The sequence below is a fragment of the Amblyomma mixtum genome, chromosome 8 (genome assembly GCF_055824585.1).
Source record: "Amblyomma mixtum isolate Tamu chromosome 8, ASM5582458v1, whole genome shotgun sequence".
In the NCBI taxonomy this organism is placed as follows: domain Eukaryota; kingdom Metazoa; phylum Arthropoda; class Arachnida; order Ixodida; family Ixodidae; genus Amblyomma; species Amblyomma mixtum.
The window spans coordinates 39,258,683-39,275,258 of NC_143019.1; the positions used below are offsets into that span (position 1 = coordinate 39,258,683).

General features: G+C 49.5%; 1 long non-coding RNA gene across 1 annotated transcript in view; it reads right to left on the reverse strand.

Moving 5' to 3' along the window:
• Positions 1–10,980: 10,980 nt before the first annotated feature.
• LOC149332151 (uncharacterized) overlaps positions 10,981–16,576 on the reverse strand; it is a 75,770-nt gene continuing 70,174 nt past the window's right edge. The window contains exons 2-3 of the long non-coding RNA XR_016284877.1: positions 15,324–15,437; positions 10,981–11,687 (exon numbers count right to left, since the gene is read on the reverse strand). This is a non-coding gene — a long non-coding RNA (uncharacterized LOC149332151). The remainder of the gene's footprint in view (positions 11,688–15,323; positions 15,438–16,576) is intronic.

Genomic DNA, 16,576 nt, shown 5'->3' on the forward strand with positions numbered 1-16,576 from the left:
CGTCTCCATCAGCTTACCGACACAAGACGTGAGGGAGATGGGGCGAAGGTTCTCGACATCAATAGGTTTGCCGGCCTTCGGAATGAAGGTCACGAGAGCCGATTTCCAATCGAGAGGGAGAGGAGTCTCTCCGTCCCAAATGCTATTGATGTATTTGAGGAGCGCGGCGTAGGCTGCGTCGGGAAGGTTGGACAAGAGCTTGACCGTAACCTTGTCGCGCCCGGGTGCAGTGCCTCGCTTCATCTTGCTTAAGGCCGCCCGGAGGTCGTGGAGCTGGAACGGAGTGTCCAGCTCCGTTTCTCTTCGCCTGCATAGAAGTACGCCGCCGGCCGGGGGTCCTTAGTGGTGCACAGGTATCGATCCCTGAGCGTGTGCGCTAGCTGTGTTGTCGATCCTGTAAAGTTGTGAAATGCCCTATGTAAGTGGCGTTGGGTTTCCGTGCGTGTTTGTATTGGATCGATGAGAGCGCAGAATAGGCGCCACGTGTTGCGGCCAGACATCTGGCGCGCAGCCGCGTTGCACCGGTCCACACAGTTAGTGTCGGCTAGCTGAGTAGCATATTCCGTTGCCTGTTGTGTGTGTTCGAGGATGCGTTTCTTTAGGCTTCTGTGATGTTTCTGTTTCTTCCATCGTTTGGTGAGGCTGCGGCGGGCCTCCCAAAGGTGGAGCAAGTGGTTGTCCACATCCGTGTGTGTTTCTGTGAGCTGTATCTGCTTTTCGTGTTGTGTGAGTGTAGACGTGAGCGATTTGGACCATGCGTCGTATCCCGACTGGAGGGGGTCTACGATGGGTAGAGAAGTGCGGAAAGTCGTCCAGTCCGGGACACGAGCCTGTGTTAGTGGGCGTTTCAGGGGACGCATGTAAATGGTTGTGTTGATTATACCCGGGACATTCGAAGTGGTGTAAAACGATTCGTAGTCTTGTGTTCTACACGTTGTCATCAAAAAGGTAGATATCCAGATATAACGAAAAATTTGTGCCTCATATGGCGACGATGGCTGATGACGCAATATTCGTTGGATATTGCTAACGCTCGGTACTCATACGCTGCCTCGGCTTTTTGCTCTTTTTCCCCCATTTGCGACCGCGTTCGTAGTAACGACGATTAATCATTGAAAAGCGTAAAAAGGCCGGGCAAGAAATTTGGTACCAATCGGGTCATTAATAGCAGTAGTAGTAGCAGTAGTAGTTGAAGACATTTATTCAATGGCATAATTTACAGGCCGAGCATGTCGACCGCTGGGCAACCAGAAGTCGATGTTCTTCTTTTCCTTCAGCTCCAAGCTAATCGAGCCAGGTGGTCATGGATAGAGAAAGTGGGGGGTAGGAAGCCGGCTGCTGAGCATCCGGGCAATACAGCAATAGAGAGGCAATAGGCTAGATCCGCATAGAGACAGGGGCAGTTGGGACAGGAAGGGTCTGATCGATAGCGGTAGAGAAAGAGGCGAGACGGTGTGATGACTGCATTCATCTAGATGTGCCGAAGAAGGTGAGCCTCCGGCACCGTGAGTTGAGTGATGGATGAGGGGGATGGTAAAAGCGTTTGTCGAGGCGGAGTTCGATGTAGACCTCTGTTATGGTGCGGCGAAGGGTGAGTCTCCCACCATCTTCCGAGGGCTTGGGCCAGGGGATCAACGGTGCCCGGAAAAGTGTGTCGCGGGCGAACTGATGGGCCAGCTCATTGCCGTCAATCCCTGAATGCCCAGGGACCCAGCGGAGGAAAATAATGGAAGGCTGCAGTGCGGAGACCACTCGTTCGACCTCCTGTTGGACAGAAGGGGTTAGGGTGCGTTTCTGTATGTGGTGTATAGCGGCTTGTAAATCTGAAAAGACTGTGTGCTCTTGCGGAGAGGGAAGGAGGGCAAATGACTGGAGGGCATGCGCAATGGCGAGCACTTCGAGAGACAATGCGTCCGGAGGGCGTAGATACGGCCCGCTGGTTTGGATTTCAGGAGCGGGGAGATAGGGATGCTACAGGACGTAGCCGCAGGAACCTCGAGGAGCCACGAAGGAGGCATCCGTGTAGGCTGCACCCTGGGTATCAAACTGAGGGGTATGGTGCTGCGCGGCCGCATGACGACAGCCGGCGTGCAAGACGGGGGCATATTGATCGGGAGGGGGAGGATACGAAGATTGGGACCCGGGGTGGGAATGGGAGAGGTAAGCAGGGAGATCGGAATGGGCGAGATACCCGCTTGAGTCGATAACCACTGACCATGACGGGTAAGAGAAAGCCGGGCAAGCTGTGAGTCACGATGGAGACTGAGAAGAGAACGCATAGGATGGAAGAGGCCTGTGGCAAATAGCTTAGCGGTAGAGGTAGTGATAGGGAGGTTGAGAGCTGCCTTGTAGAGCCCACAAGGGCAGCCTGGAGAGCGTTAAGCTGAGGCTGAGTGAAGGAAGCGTAGGGTGCGAAGTACAAGACCTTGTTGAGGGCCAGCGCGTGGACAACTGAGCACGCATGAGCCTCGTGGAGACAGCGTCGAGTGACCACGCGCCGCAGGAGGTGGGTTACCGAGTGGCAGGTGGTGACAGCGTGGTGGAGGGCTTGCACATTCTTGGCCGCATGCAAAGGGAAGCCAAGTACCGTGCACTGACGACAGGAATGGGAGAGCCAGAAAAGTGGAGAGAGACACAACCATTTCGTCTCTCCACCTTTCTGGTCATTAGTTAATTTATTATAGCGAAAAAGCCGCCTAAAAGGGGCTTGGTCGCGGCATGAGTGGCGCGAAATTTGAATCGCCGGAAGTGTCATGCCACGTGTCGCCGCCACGTGACCTACCAGGTGATTGGCGCACGTGACCAAAAAGGTGGGCGTAGCCAACGCGCGGCGCGGAATTTCAATTATTCGAAATGAGCACCGAAGTGAAACGATGGGGGCTTTGGAGTTAATCGAAATCTAATGAACAATAACTAATTATAGAAAGGCCAGCGGTAAATGAAGACGAATTGAGGTGCACTACAGTCAATTAAGTTGAACTAATTATAAATTAAGGTGAATTAATGTGGATATAATGGGACTAAATGATACATCGAGATCAAAAGTGAATGATAGTAAATCAATTGCGAATTAAATGAATCGATTCCGGATTAAATTAATTAAGGGTTAAACAATTGCATTAATTGTTAATGGTGTCAAAATTGTGAATTAAGTGAGAATGGAATGTATTAATTCTGAATTAAATGTTAGGTAATTATACCGTAAGGTGCATGTTAATGCACCTTACGGTATAATTACTTACTTACTACTTACTTACTTACTTACTTCGCTGATTGCGATTGTTCGGTATTGTCTAGAGGAGCAGTGTTTCTGAAAAGTGGAGCATTTCTTCTTATGTAACAGATATATTATGTGATTCGATTCTCAGACGCGACGTCACATCGACATAGAGGCGAAGAGGAGCAATTAAGAGTCTTGCTTTCGCATTACTCCAATGCGGCTTCCGCAGCGCCCTCTAATGTTTTCACTGCTTTTCTTTCCGCATGTGTTTTCCCCTGTCAGTTTCACAACACGTCGCACACACTGTGTCCGTTGGCCCCTTAGGTGTCTTTTTCTGCGCGCAACAAACCTTTCAGCTGGCTCTCACCGTTTTCTTGCTTTCATAAAACGTCCTCGCTATTAGAGTCACCTTGCGTTGTCATTGAAGCTTTGTACTTTCAGTCATTAGGACGGTCAGTTATGACCCCCAATTTCGCCTGACTATCGCTACTAAAGTCTTGGAATTTGTAATGATAATCGTTTGCACTTCGCTGATTGCGGTTGTTCGGTATTGTCTAGAGGAGCAGTGTTTCTGAAAAGTGGAGCATTTCTTCTTATGTAACAGATATATTCAAAATGCGTACACAACACAGGACATCTTTCTGTTTGTACAAACTGCACTCTGCAGTTGTTGAAACGGTAGCGACTTGTTCTTATTGCAAAAGCAATACTACTTGCACTTCCACGCTTCTGCCGTGCCGCGGCGGTGACCACCATTGACCTTCATTTCCCAAAGCAATATTACTTGCACTTTCACGCCTTTTCCGTGCCGCGGCGGTGACCACCATGGACCTTCATTTCACCTTGATTGCATTAGATTGGATTCGATTAGATTGGATTGGATTGGACTGGACTGGATTAGATTAGTTGAATTGAAGAAAATAGCGCCAGAGCATGCAGACCACGAAAAGACAAGGACGAGACACAAAGCGCTTTAGCGCTTTGTGTCTCGTCCTTGTCTTTTCGTGGTCTGCATGCTCTGGCGCTATTTTCTTCAATTCAAGTATGCACCAACTCGCCCAAGAAGAAGTGTTAATGGATTAGATTAGATTATATTACATTGGATTGGATTGGAGTGGAGTGGATGGGATTGGATTGTATAACCGATGCAAAGCTATAGATATATAAGCCACAGCGAATTTTTTACAGCGTTAGCTCTAACACTGGCATTGTCTTCTATATAGGTGTGCAGCTCACGGCACACAGATGAATCGGAAACTTATTCGAAAGGTCGCTGTGAAGTAGTCCAACCGTTGTGGCGACCTTGGTTTGGAGCTCAAGGTCGCGTTGATATGAAACACAAGGACACTAAAGTGGGGCCAGTGGGTGGTACAATTGGTACAAAGATTGCGGACCGCCCAATTGCCATAGATTGCTGGGAGTGCATCAAACGATTGAGCGCGTCACGGAGTATAAGATCTTTAGTCGAATCAAAGCGTAGCGCGTTATAGGGATTTGCACCGACGACCTTTGGTTCCCCAAACGATGACTTTTTGAAACTACATACGTCCATTACGGCCAAACTAAGTGACGTAGTAAATTCGAAGTGGTGTCAATTGATGTAGTAAATACGAAGTGGTGTCAAACGATGTCTTCTTGCTCTTCATCCACCCTCCTCACACTACCTCTCCCTCCAGATACGTCCCAGAGGCTGCAGAGGAAGCCGCCATTGCACTTGCTATAACCCGCATGGAAGCCCGGTATATTTTAACTGACTCTAAAACTGCGATTCTAAATTTCGATCGAGGCCGAGCTCATGTCCCTGCTTTTGACATACTGGACTCGCCCGATGCACCCCCGCCCCGCCAAGTGGAGCTGATATGGGTGCCTGCGCACTCCGGGAATCCCGGAAACGAGGCCGCCAACCTTTTAGCCCGTGGTTCTTTAAACCGGGCTCAGGTGGCCTCGAATCGGGGATTCACGAAGGATCGCATGCACTCATTCAGTGAGCTGACCCAGGCATACAGAGCCTCTCGCCAGCTCTACCCCCCGCCCCACCCCTCCCTAGATAACAGACACGCAACACTCTGGCGCAGATTACAAACACATACTCTCCCCTCGCCCCTTACCCTAACCCACTATCATCCCTCCTTCCCCACTCCTGCTTGCGCCCTATGCCCAGAACCCTTCGCCTCTTCCCTCCACATCCTTTCCCTCTGCCCGGCGGACCCTCCCCCGCGGGACCTAGAGAACCTCAAGACCTGGGAGGACTGGGAGACCCTGCTGCACTCGGAGGACCCGGCCGTGCAGACCATCGCCACCGGCCGTGCTGCCAGTGTTATGGACCTCAGGAACATAAACACTTGAGTGCAGTGGGGTCGTGCGGGGACCCTGGGGCGTGACCCGAATTCCTTTGTAAATAAAGTTTTCTCTCTCTCTTGCGCTGAAAAAAAGTAGATATCCGGATATAATGAAAAATGTGTACTGCATATAGCGAAGATGGCTAATAATGCAATATTCATTCGACATTGCTAACTCTCGATCCTCGTACGTTGTCTGAGCGCTTTGCTCTTTTTCTCCATTTGGGGCCGTGTTCGGAGTGACGGCGAACCATTGAAAGACGTGGAAGGGCGACAGGAAGTGTAACCGGTCTCAGGATGACGTGCATCTAGCCCCTCCGTGCGTTGAGTGCTGAAGCCCAAAGAATACGCTACATGCACTAAAACAAAGCCATGTGTGCAGTTGTTCCTCTACGTATACACTCGCCTGCTTAACGCTGCTACGCATAATGAATGCGGACTCTGCAGGTAACTATTCTCGCAATTGGTTGCGCAATCGGCCATGGTGCGGCTGTTTGTCGCGCATGGGCTGCAAGTTGCGACTCTGTTCCGAAGAAAAAAAAGTTGGTGGACGCTTAAGCTTCGCCTTTAAGAGTAGAACGCGACAGCGTGTCGCAGCCTGCCGGCGCGACGCCTAGCCCGTTGGACAAATCGCTCGGAGTCGCTAGACCTCTCAACAAACCCGATGCCACGAACGTCAGCATAGCTTCGCCGCCGCGGTGGCTCAGTGGTTATGGTGCTCGGCTGCTGACCCGAAAGACGCGGGTTCGATCCCGGCCGCGGCGGCTGGAATTTCTTCGGAGGAGAAATTCTAGAGGCCCGTGTACTGTGCGACGTCAGTGCACGTTGAAGAACCCCAGGTGGTCGAAATTTCCGGAGCCCTCCACTACGGCGTCTCTCATAGCCTCAGTCGCTTTGGGACGTTAAACCCCATAAACCAAACCAAACCAATCGGCATAGCTTCCGCGCCGAACGGACAGGCAGCAAGCCACAAGCTTCGTGGTGAACGCGCTTTGGATGTGTGCAGTGTTGTTCGCCGCTCACCGCATGATTCCTGCGTCCCCACACAGCCCCACTGCGCCCGATTGAAATCTGTTGGGGCAGTGGCGTATAGAGAGAGAGAGAGAGAAAACTTTATTCTCGGAAAAGAAGGGTTCCTGGGTGCTTAGCAGAAGGTCGAGGTGGCCGTTAGCTGATTTCTGGCGGCGACCTCTTCGGCGCGCTCGATGGCTCCTGCCTGGACGGCGGGGTCCCAGCTGCGCAGCACTTCTTCCCAGGCGTCTGGTGAGGGAGCTTCTATAAGAGCTTCCGGAGGAGGATCCTCCGGGCAGTCCCATAGCATATGATCGAGGGTGGCAGTGCTACCGCAGTGTTTGCAGGTGGGGTCTATGAGATCGGGGTAGATGTGGGCGTAAATGTACGGGTTCGGGTAAGAATGGGTTTGAAGTCTTCTCCAAGCGACCTCTTGGTGCTTGGAGAGTGACTTGTGCGGGGGAGGATAGATTCTTCTAGAGAGTTTGTAGAATTGGGTAATGTCGTGGTACGAAATCACTGCCTCCATCTCGGATCCCCCTGGACGAGAGCCCACCGCACGGCCGGCAAAACCTCGAGCGTGTTGGTGTACATTGCGTGTTGTTGTGTTGTTGTGACTGAGAGAAGGATGAAAAGGAAATTGCACGGGCCTGGGTACTGGCTCGAGTCAAGCCACCACCGCTGCCACGTGCAGATAGAGGAGAGTTGAAAGAACAGAGGAAAGAGAAAAGGGAAAGAAAAGACGCGCGTCGCAGCAACATCTGCGTCCGCCGGAGCGGACGCTGCTGAAAAAAAACAGATAAGCGACCGAAGCCGCGCTCGCCGAAGCGAGTACAGATATGTACATTGCGTGGAGGAGGAGGAGGAAGTGGTTTTAGTGGGCGCCGCCTGATGGCGCTACGTGCGCGCCAAGCGGTGGAAAAGTAGCGGAAACGAATTTGCTACTCGCTTAACTTGAAATATCCCCAGTTGCTCGAAATTATTCCGAAGACCTCCACTACGACACCTGTTTCTCTCTTTCTTCTTTCACTCCCGCCTTCCTTCGTTCCCTTACGGCGCGGTTCAGGTGTCCACCGAGGTATGCGAGACAGATACTCCACCTTGTATTTTCCTCAAAAACCAATTTACCAATTTATATCGATCCTCAGGTGGTATCCGCCGCGGTGGCTCAGTAGTTAAGGCGTTAGTCTACTGAGCCGGAGTCCCCAGGTTCGAACCCGACCACGGCGGCCGCGTTTCGATCCAGGCAAAAGGCGCCCATGTGCTGTGCGGTGTCAGTACACGTTTAAGATCCCCAAGAGGTCAAAATTATTCCACAGCCCGCCACTACGCCACCTCTTGGTTCTTTAATCCCTCCTTTATCCCTTCTCTTACAGCGCGATTCGGGCGTCCACCCAGATTTGAGACAATTGCTGCGGTGTTTTCTTTCCCTAAAAACCAATTTTAAATTTTCTCCGCAGTTTTATGCACTACGTCTCGTTAAACTGGTGCCGCAGAGAAGGCTCCGCATCTCCAAATTGCGGTCGGCTAACGTCTCAGGTGCATGTAGCCAATCGCATGTTCTATATTCCCGACGCTGGGCGGTTAATGGCAAGACGAGGTGCATTGATTTCGGTGCCTGCTGGCTTCACTTTCTTCACGTTATATAATACGCATACAGGAGGCACTTCTGAAACACACATTTATTTTAGACGTTTCAACCATGGTGCGGTCTTCTGGTCTGGTAGCACTGAAGTCCTGAATTGTAGTCCTTGGTAGTCCTGAAGACCACGGTTGAAACGTCGACAATGTCTTTTAGAGGTGCCTACTTCACTCAACATTTTCCTTGCGGAAGCCAAAAAAACCTACTTTGGTAACTATATATTGCGCGCTACAGTATTGCAATATTGAGCTGTAGTATTGCGCGCGGCAGTAAACAAATTCCCCTCTGCCAAAGATTGGTGTAACTTGCAGTGCAAATAAACAAAACACCGACATTCTTCGCAGGGGCATCGACGGACCCGGCACGCCGCTACAGAGTGCTGCCAAAAATGAAGAAAAGCGCCTGAAGCTCCAGAGTAATCGTTAGGTGGTTAGAGCAGAGATGGATGAGTCCCCAAAGTAGTGTGTCTGTCTTCGACAGATTGCTTGCTCAGCGAGATTTATTGATGCACACTCGAAAGGGAACATGTTGTAAATGTGTGCAGCTCACCACAGATATGGCACGCTTGGACTTCCATATCTATCCCTGATTATGTTTTTGTTCCTATATAACCAATATTTATGTGTATGTGTCTGTGTGAAGGTGGCCAGCAGTCACCGAAACCAAGAAGCAAAAGGGAATATTTAGTTTTTTTTTATCATTTATGATATTTTATAATTATTTTTAGTTTACTTTCTGATAACTTATCAAATATAACATACACAGTGTTAATATTTCAATCAGTAAGCCCAAAAATTATTTTAAAAAATTCCCCAATATGCTACTTGGTTTCGCTGATTATTGGCTTCCTTCATATATATGTCATAACAAGCATCTCATTTGCCTTCCCTGTATATAGAGCCATGCTGTAACACTATAAATCAACAATGTATTTTTTCGACTATAGTGCTGAACAGTGAACGTTACTGGGAAATTATTTGATGCTGTATTACGTATTAGTGCAGAAAAGGTGCCTCACTTGTGGGGACTCGGTCACATTTGCAGGTATTCACCCCAAGGCAGCCTCCATGTTGAATTTGAGATCAAAATCAATCCTGTCTCAGCAACAGTTATATCATGTTAGAGAATTTCGAATAGTTTTCGTGAATTCAATACCAACACGCCTTCTAGACGCCAGAGGTTTTTCTTTTTTTCAAAAGTACACTGCAATATTTAGATCATTGCCACAGCTGACGCAGGGCAGGGTTAATTGGAAGTCGTTGGGGGAGGCCTTTGTCTTGCAGTGCACGTAGTTAGCCTAATGGTGATGATGGTGAATGTTCAAGTTATCAAGAAAGGTTGGTATAACGACGTTGGTCATGAACACTTCGCGGCACTACCCTTCGCCATAAAAGCATAACGCTCATTTAGATGACCACGGCCGATGTGGGGCGTAATGTATTCAAAAACTTTGCAAAGAAAAAAACAAGGCCTTAAAAACAAGGAACAAGCCAAAACGTTAATCGCGGAGCATTAATGACCACTGAGCATTTAACGCTGTTTTTGCAAGATAAACGAAATTGGATGGCACGAAACACGCGGCATCGAAAGAGAGTGCGAGCATTCTTCGCGTTTAGCCACAAACGGCTCCCACTGACGTCAGCATATACACCGAAGAAAGACAGCGTGGTATAGACAGTACAACTGCATCTTTGGCATAGAGGTCCGGGGTTCGATCCCCAGTTCCGCCGGGTACCCACCGATGATATAATCGTGCAAGCTTTCCCCTATCCTAGTGCTCGGCTTCGCTATGGAAATGGGTCTTTGACCCCATACTGAATAGACGAAAACGCTTCGTGGCATCACGCTCTTTGGCCACAGATGACTCGCGCCATAAAAATTCACCATCATCATCATCATCATCGTAGAGAGGACACGGTAAGACACACCGACGATTGCTCGTCCCAGTCTTTCATTTCGCCCCGTCTCTACCGTACTGTGTGTCTTATCAGTATGGCTTACCAACTAGTTCAAAGTTCCAGCTTAGTTAATATATATATAACACGTCAATGAGCCCACGAGAAAGGTTAACAGCTAAGCGTTTGCGCGCCTGCTTGTCCCTCAACTGCTTCAAGGAATTTATTATACAGTCCGTTTGGTTTTGTTTTTTAAAGGGTTCGGCGTACCGCAGCAACTCAGGCTTTGACGGGCGCCGTAGTGGAGGAATCCGGATAATTTCGACCTCCTGGGCTTCTTCAACGTGCACTGACAATCCACAGTGCACGGGCCTCTAGCATTTTGCCTGCATGGAAATGCCACCGCCGTGGCTGACATCGAGCCTGCGTCTTTCCGGTCAGCAGCCGCGCACCAAAATAAGTGAGCTACAGCGGCGGCTTTATAAAGTTCGTGATGTTGCGTGCCAGCTCTAGACGAACCGCCATTGCGAAATGAACCATGCAACGTGGTTTACTTCTGAGCCGTATAGTGAAGACCTTGCGGCACTCTGAAAGTTCAAACGGTCTTGAAAGGTGAGTATGAGGGTACCTCTTAGCTGACGCAGATTTAGAGTTTGAGGGTGGCCATAAGTACTACCTAATACAACTAAGAAACATACTCCCTGCCTGCTTATATCTAGAAAATACGGTATGGTGCAGCTTTACGCTTGCGACCTCAGGGTCATCCCGCAGTGATGTCCTCGGTGGATCAGGACGTGGTCTGCACCGCATGAGGAATAAGCAGGCAGACTGCGGAGAGAAGCCTTCATGGGAGGTAGTAAACTTGAAGTTTTATTTACATATTTACAGCATAGAAAAGGAGATCGAGAGTCAGGAAAGAAGCTATCGGACACACTCCAGATTGAGGCTTAAATACAGTTGATGTTCCCCAGGAACCTAGCTAGGGAATCCCATGCTGGTCGAGCGTCCAATGGGCCTTTAGCCTCTTCATAGGCTCCGCCCTCACCACGTGACCGCGCACATCTCACAGAAACACGCACTGGCAAAGTGGAATCTTGGCGGCTTGCAGTCGCGAACTGCGTGGTTTCTCGCGAGACGACCAGGTCCGAAAGGTCGTTGACTGCTATGCGGCAATCCCGCCGCGGGAAACACGACATCTGATGGCTCGCACCGGAGGACTCTTCAGGAGGGAGGAACAAATCAGCCGTGTCCAGCCCCGCTTTGTCGGGCTGCTCAGGGGCACGCGGGCAATGTGTTAGCGCCACCATCGCCTCTGCAGTCGCCGCCACTCCAGTCTCCTCCGTCGGTCCACGGGAATGCGCAGTGCGGGAGAAGCGCCGCATTCAGCATCACCGTCAAAGAGGATTGGCTGCCTTTGTTCACGGTGACGCTGTCGCCAGAAGCCGCCCCACGCCAGCGTTTCTTGCGTCTTCTCCGAACAGCAGCGTTTTCGGTAACGGTAGCCCGATGGCGCCTGCCTGGCTCGCCTGTTTCCGCTGGCTGGGCCTCCCTCCGATCACAACAGCAGTCCGGTCAAACGACTGCGAGACGCAGCAATATTTGATCAGTGTGCACAGCATGGTCCACGTTGTTGGCGCTCTGGCCACAGCTGCCCTTTCGTTAAACCAATTGATCATCATCATCATCTAGTGTAATCTCATATAATCTGCATGTGACAAACGGGTTGCGTTGCAGCACGCATGAAATTGGATTCCATTTAATAGTGGTAGGGTTAAATCAAGCTAATAGTTCATTGTGCCCTAGTTCCTTTTAAGAGGATTGCGTCGCGTATGATAGATAGATAGATAGATAGATAGATAGATAGATAGACAGACAGACAGACAGACAGACAGACAGACAGACAGACAGACAGACAGACAGACAGACAGACAGACAGACAGACAGACAGACAGACAGACAGACAGACAGACAGACAGACAGACAGACAGACAGACAGACAGACAGACAGACAGACAGACAGACAGACAGACAGACAGACAGACAGACAGACAGACAGACAGACAGACAGACAGACAGACAGACAGACAGACAGACAGACAGACAGACAGACAGACAGACAGACAGACAGACAGACAGACAGACAGACAGACAGACAGACAGACAGACAGACAGACAGACAGACAGACAGACAGACAGACAGACAGACAGACAGACAGACAGACAGACAGACAGACAGACAGACAGACAGACAGACAGACAGACAGACAGACAGACAGACAGACAGACAGACAGACAGACAGACAGACAGACAGACAGACAGACAGACAGACAGACAGACAGACAGACAGACAGACAGACAGACAGACAGACAGACAGACAGACAGACAGACAGACAGACAGACAGACAGACAGACAGACAGACAGACAGACAGACAGACAGACAGACAGACAGACAGACAGACAGACAGACAGACAGACAGACAGACAGACAGACAGACAGACAGACAGACAGACAGACAGACAGACAGACAGACAGACAGACAGACAGACAGACAGACAGACAGACAGACAGACAGACAGACAGACAGACAGACAGACAGACAGACAGACAGACAGACAGACAGACAGACAGACAGACAGACAGACAGACAGACAGACAGACAGACAGACAGACAGACAGACAGACAGACAGACAGACAGACAGACAGACAGACAGACAGACAGACAGACAGACAGACAGACAGACAGACAGACAGACAGACAGACAGACAGACAGACAGACAGACAGACAGACAGACAGACAGACAGACAGACAGACAGACAGACAGACAGACAGACAGACAGACAGACAGACAGACAGACAGACAGACAGACAGACAGACAGACAGACAGACAGACAGACAGACAGACAGACAGACAGACAGACAGACAGACAGACAGACAGACAGACAGACAGACAGACAGACAGACAGACAGACAGACAGACAGACAGACAGACAGACAGACAGACAGACAGACAGACAGACAGACAGACAGACAGACAGACAGACAGACAGACAGACAGACAGACAGACAGACAGACAGACAGACAGACAGACAGACAGACAGACAGACAGACAGACAGACAGACAGACAGACAGACAGACAGACAGACAGACAGACAGACAGACAGACAGACAGACAGACAGACAGACAGACAGACAGACAGACAGACAGACAGACAGACAGACAGACAGACAGACAGACAGACAGACAGACAGACAGACAGACAGACAGACAGACAGACAGACAGACAGACAGACAGACAGACAGACAGACAGACAGACAGACAGACAGACAGACAGACAGACAGACAGACAGACAGACAGACAGACAGACAGACAGACAGACAGACAGACAGACAGACAGACAGACAGACAGACAGACAGACAGACAGACAGACAGACAGACAGACAGACAGACAGACAGACAGACAGACAGACAGACAGACAGACAGACAGACAGACAGACAGACAGACAGACAGACAGACAGACAGACAGACAGACAGACAGACAGACAGACAGACAGACAGACAGACAGACAGACAGACAGACAGACAGACAGACAGACAGACAGACAGACAGACAGACAGACAGACAGACAGACAGACAGACAGACAGACAGACAGACAGACAGACAGACAGACAGACAGACAGACAGACAGACAGACAGACAGACAGACAGACAGACAGACAGACAGACAGACAGACAGACAGACAGACAGACAGACAGACAGACAGACAGACAGACAGACAGACAGACAGACAGACAGACAGACAGACAGACAGACAGACAGACAGACAGACAGACAGACAGACAGACAGACAGACAGACAGACAGACAGACAGACAGACAGACAGACAGACAGACAGACAGACAGACAGACAGACAGACAGACAGACAGACAGACAGACAGACAGACAGACAGACAGACAGACAGACAGACAGACAGACAGACAGACAGACAGACAGACAGACAGACAGACAGACAGACAGACAGACAGACAGACAGACAGACAGACAGACAGACAGACAGACAGACAGACAGACAGACAGACAGACAGACAGACAGACAGACAGACAGACAGACAGACAGACAGACAGACAGACAGACAGACAGACAGACAGACAGACAGACAGACAGACAGACAGACAGACAGACAGACAGACAGACAGACAGACAGACAGACAGACAGACAGACAGACAGACAGACAGACAGACAGACAGACAGACAGACAGACAGACAGACAGACAGACAGACAGACAGACAGACAGACAGACAGACAGACAGACAGACAGACAGACAGACAGACAGACAGACAGACAGACAGACAGACAGACAGACAGACAGACAGACAGACAGACAGACAGACAGACAGACAGACAGACAGACAGACAGACAGACAGACAGACAGACAGACAGACAGACAGACAGACAGACAGACAGACAGACAGACAGACAGACAGACAGACAGACAGACAGACAGACAGACAGACAGACAGACAGACAGACAGACAGACAGACAGACAGACAGACAGACAGACAGACAGACAGACAGACAGACAGACAGACAGACAGACAGACAGACAGACAGACAGACAGACAGACAGACAGACAGACAGACAGACAGACAGACAGACAGACAGACAGACAGACAGACAGACAGACAGACAGACAGACAGACAGACAGACAGACAGACAGACAGACAGACAGACAGACAGACAGACAGACAGACAGACAGACAGACAGACAGACAGACAGACAGACAGACAGACAGACAGACAGACAGACAGACAGACAGACAGACAGACAGACAGACAGATAGATAGATCTTTATTTAGACAACAAGGTCTCGGATAAAGGGGCAAAAGGCAGATGCACTCTGCCTGACGGGGCCCAAGCACCCGACACAATGCTCAGGACAAGCGGCAAAAGAAGCAAGAGCTTCATACACTTTCATTACAAAAAACAACACATAATTATACAAGGTAAAAGTAGGAGGAAGGTGCATACTTTTGCAATGACATAATTAAAGTAAATATTTACAAGACACATCACAACAAGAAAAACACGAGAATTCAAAGAGTTGACGGAAAGTTGAGGCTGTCTTGTACGTAAAACAGGAGAGAACACAGCCACAAAATCACATAATCGCGTGGAGAGAGCAACTCACCCTCGTTGGAGGGCGGGTAATTACGGCTGAATTTCGGCAGGGAGATGCACTCGTGTCCCTTGCAGAAGGCGTCTGGCACCTTTTCGCAGTCCACATCGCTGTCGCACGCTTGGTCTACGCAGAAACACAAAAGAGATAAAAATGTCAAACTTTACGTTTTTTCTGCAAAAGAGTCACAGAAACAGAATAACATTTTTGTGGCCAAAACCGATGGACAATTTTTGGCTTGCATTTTATGAACGTGTGAAAACAGAATTGCATGAACGATAACGACGACGATGTTGACAGAGAACTGCCTGCCTGTTTCTTCGCGCCGCAGATGGAAGTTGATGAAGGCGGGGATGTGCAATGCACGCCGCCAGAGTATGTTGCTGTTTAACGCTAGACGTATATGGCTGAAGCGCACTATGTTGATTTGCGATTGTTTTCTTCATGGTTTGTACATTCTTCACGTACAGTCTTTGTCAAAACTAACCAGGCTCTATGGTTTGCTTCTCATTGACATGGTGGAGCCCCCACGGCTTCCCTAAAAATCAAAAAGTTCTTTGAAAGTGAGGACAGAGGTTCTTCTTACCACGCAGAGATTCATAGCTTGAGGGCTGGCATAATAGCTTTAATATACGACTGAGAAGCAAACCGTGCAGCCTGGTTACTTTTGGCAAAGGCTGTACATGGAACATTGCTTCGCTGTAATAAATAACATGTTAAAGAAAAAAAGCAGCATTGTGCTCTCGCGCATTGGCCAGCGAAGCTGATCTGTTCGCGCCGCCATGGGTTCGAATCCCGGTCGCACATGTTCATTTATTTTTATTTGCTTCTCTCACTTGGCACAAACCCACGAACATCGCAAACCCACAAACATCCCAAGATCTTGCTGAGGGCTTACGCATCAGAATAGTGCTTTCGGACTAACAGTGCAATAACCTTGTGATCAGCTACTGCTCTTGTGTACAGAGGCACATCTCAGATGCAGTTAACAAGTTAAATCCCGAGTAGGTATCTCTGCAAAGTCAGCCGCCTCTTTTCGTATTATCTTCACCACGCAGTAGCCCAAATACCGCTTTACGACTGCACATCTGCAACCATGAGCGAACTCTTAACTTTTTTAGTTTAAAGAAAACTTTTTCGCATGTAAACGTGGGCAGCGATGAAATAATAAGAGAAAGAAGATGAATCGCGGAAACGGTGTGAACGATTCTGCGAATTCTGTTATGGAAACTTTTAAATGGTGCGCCAAGTGCTATTTCTCAAGA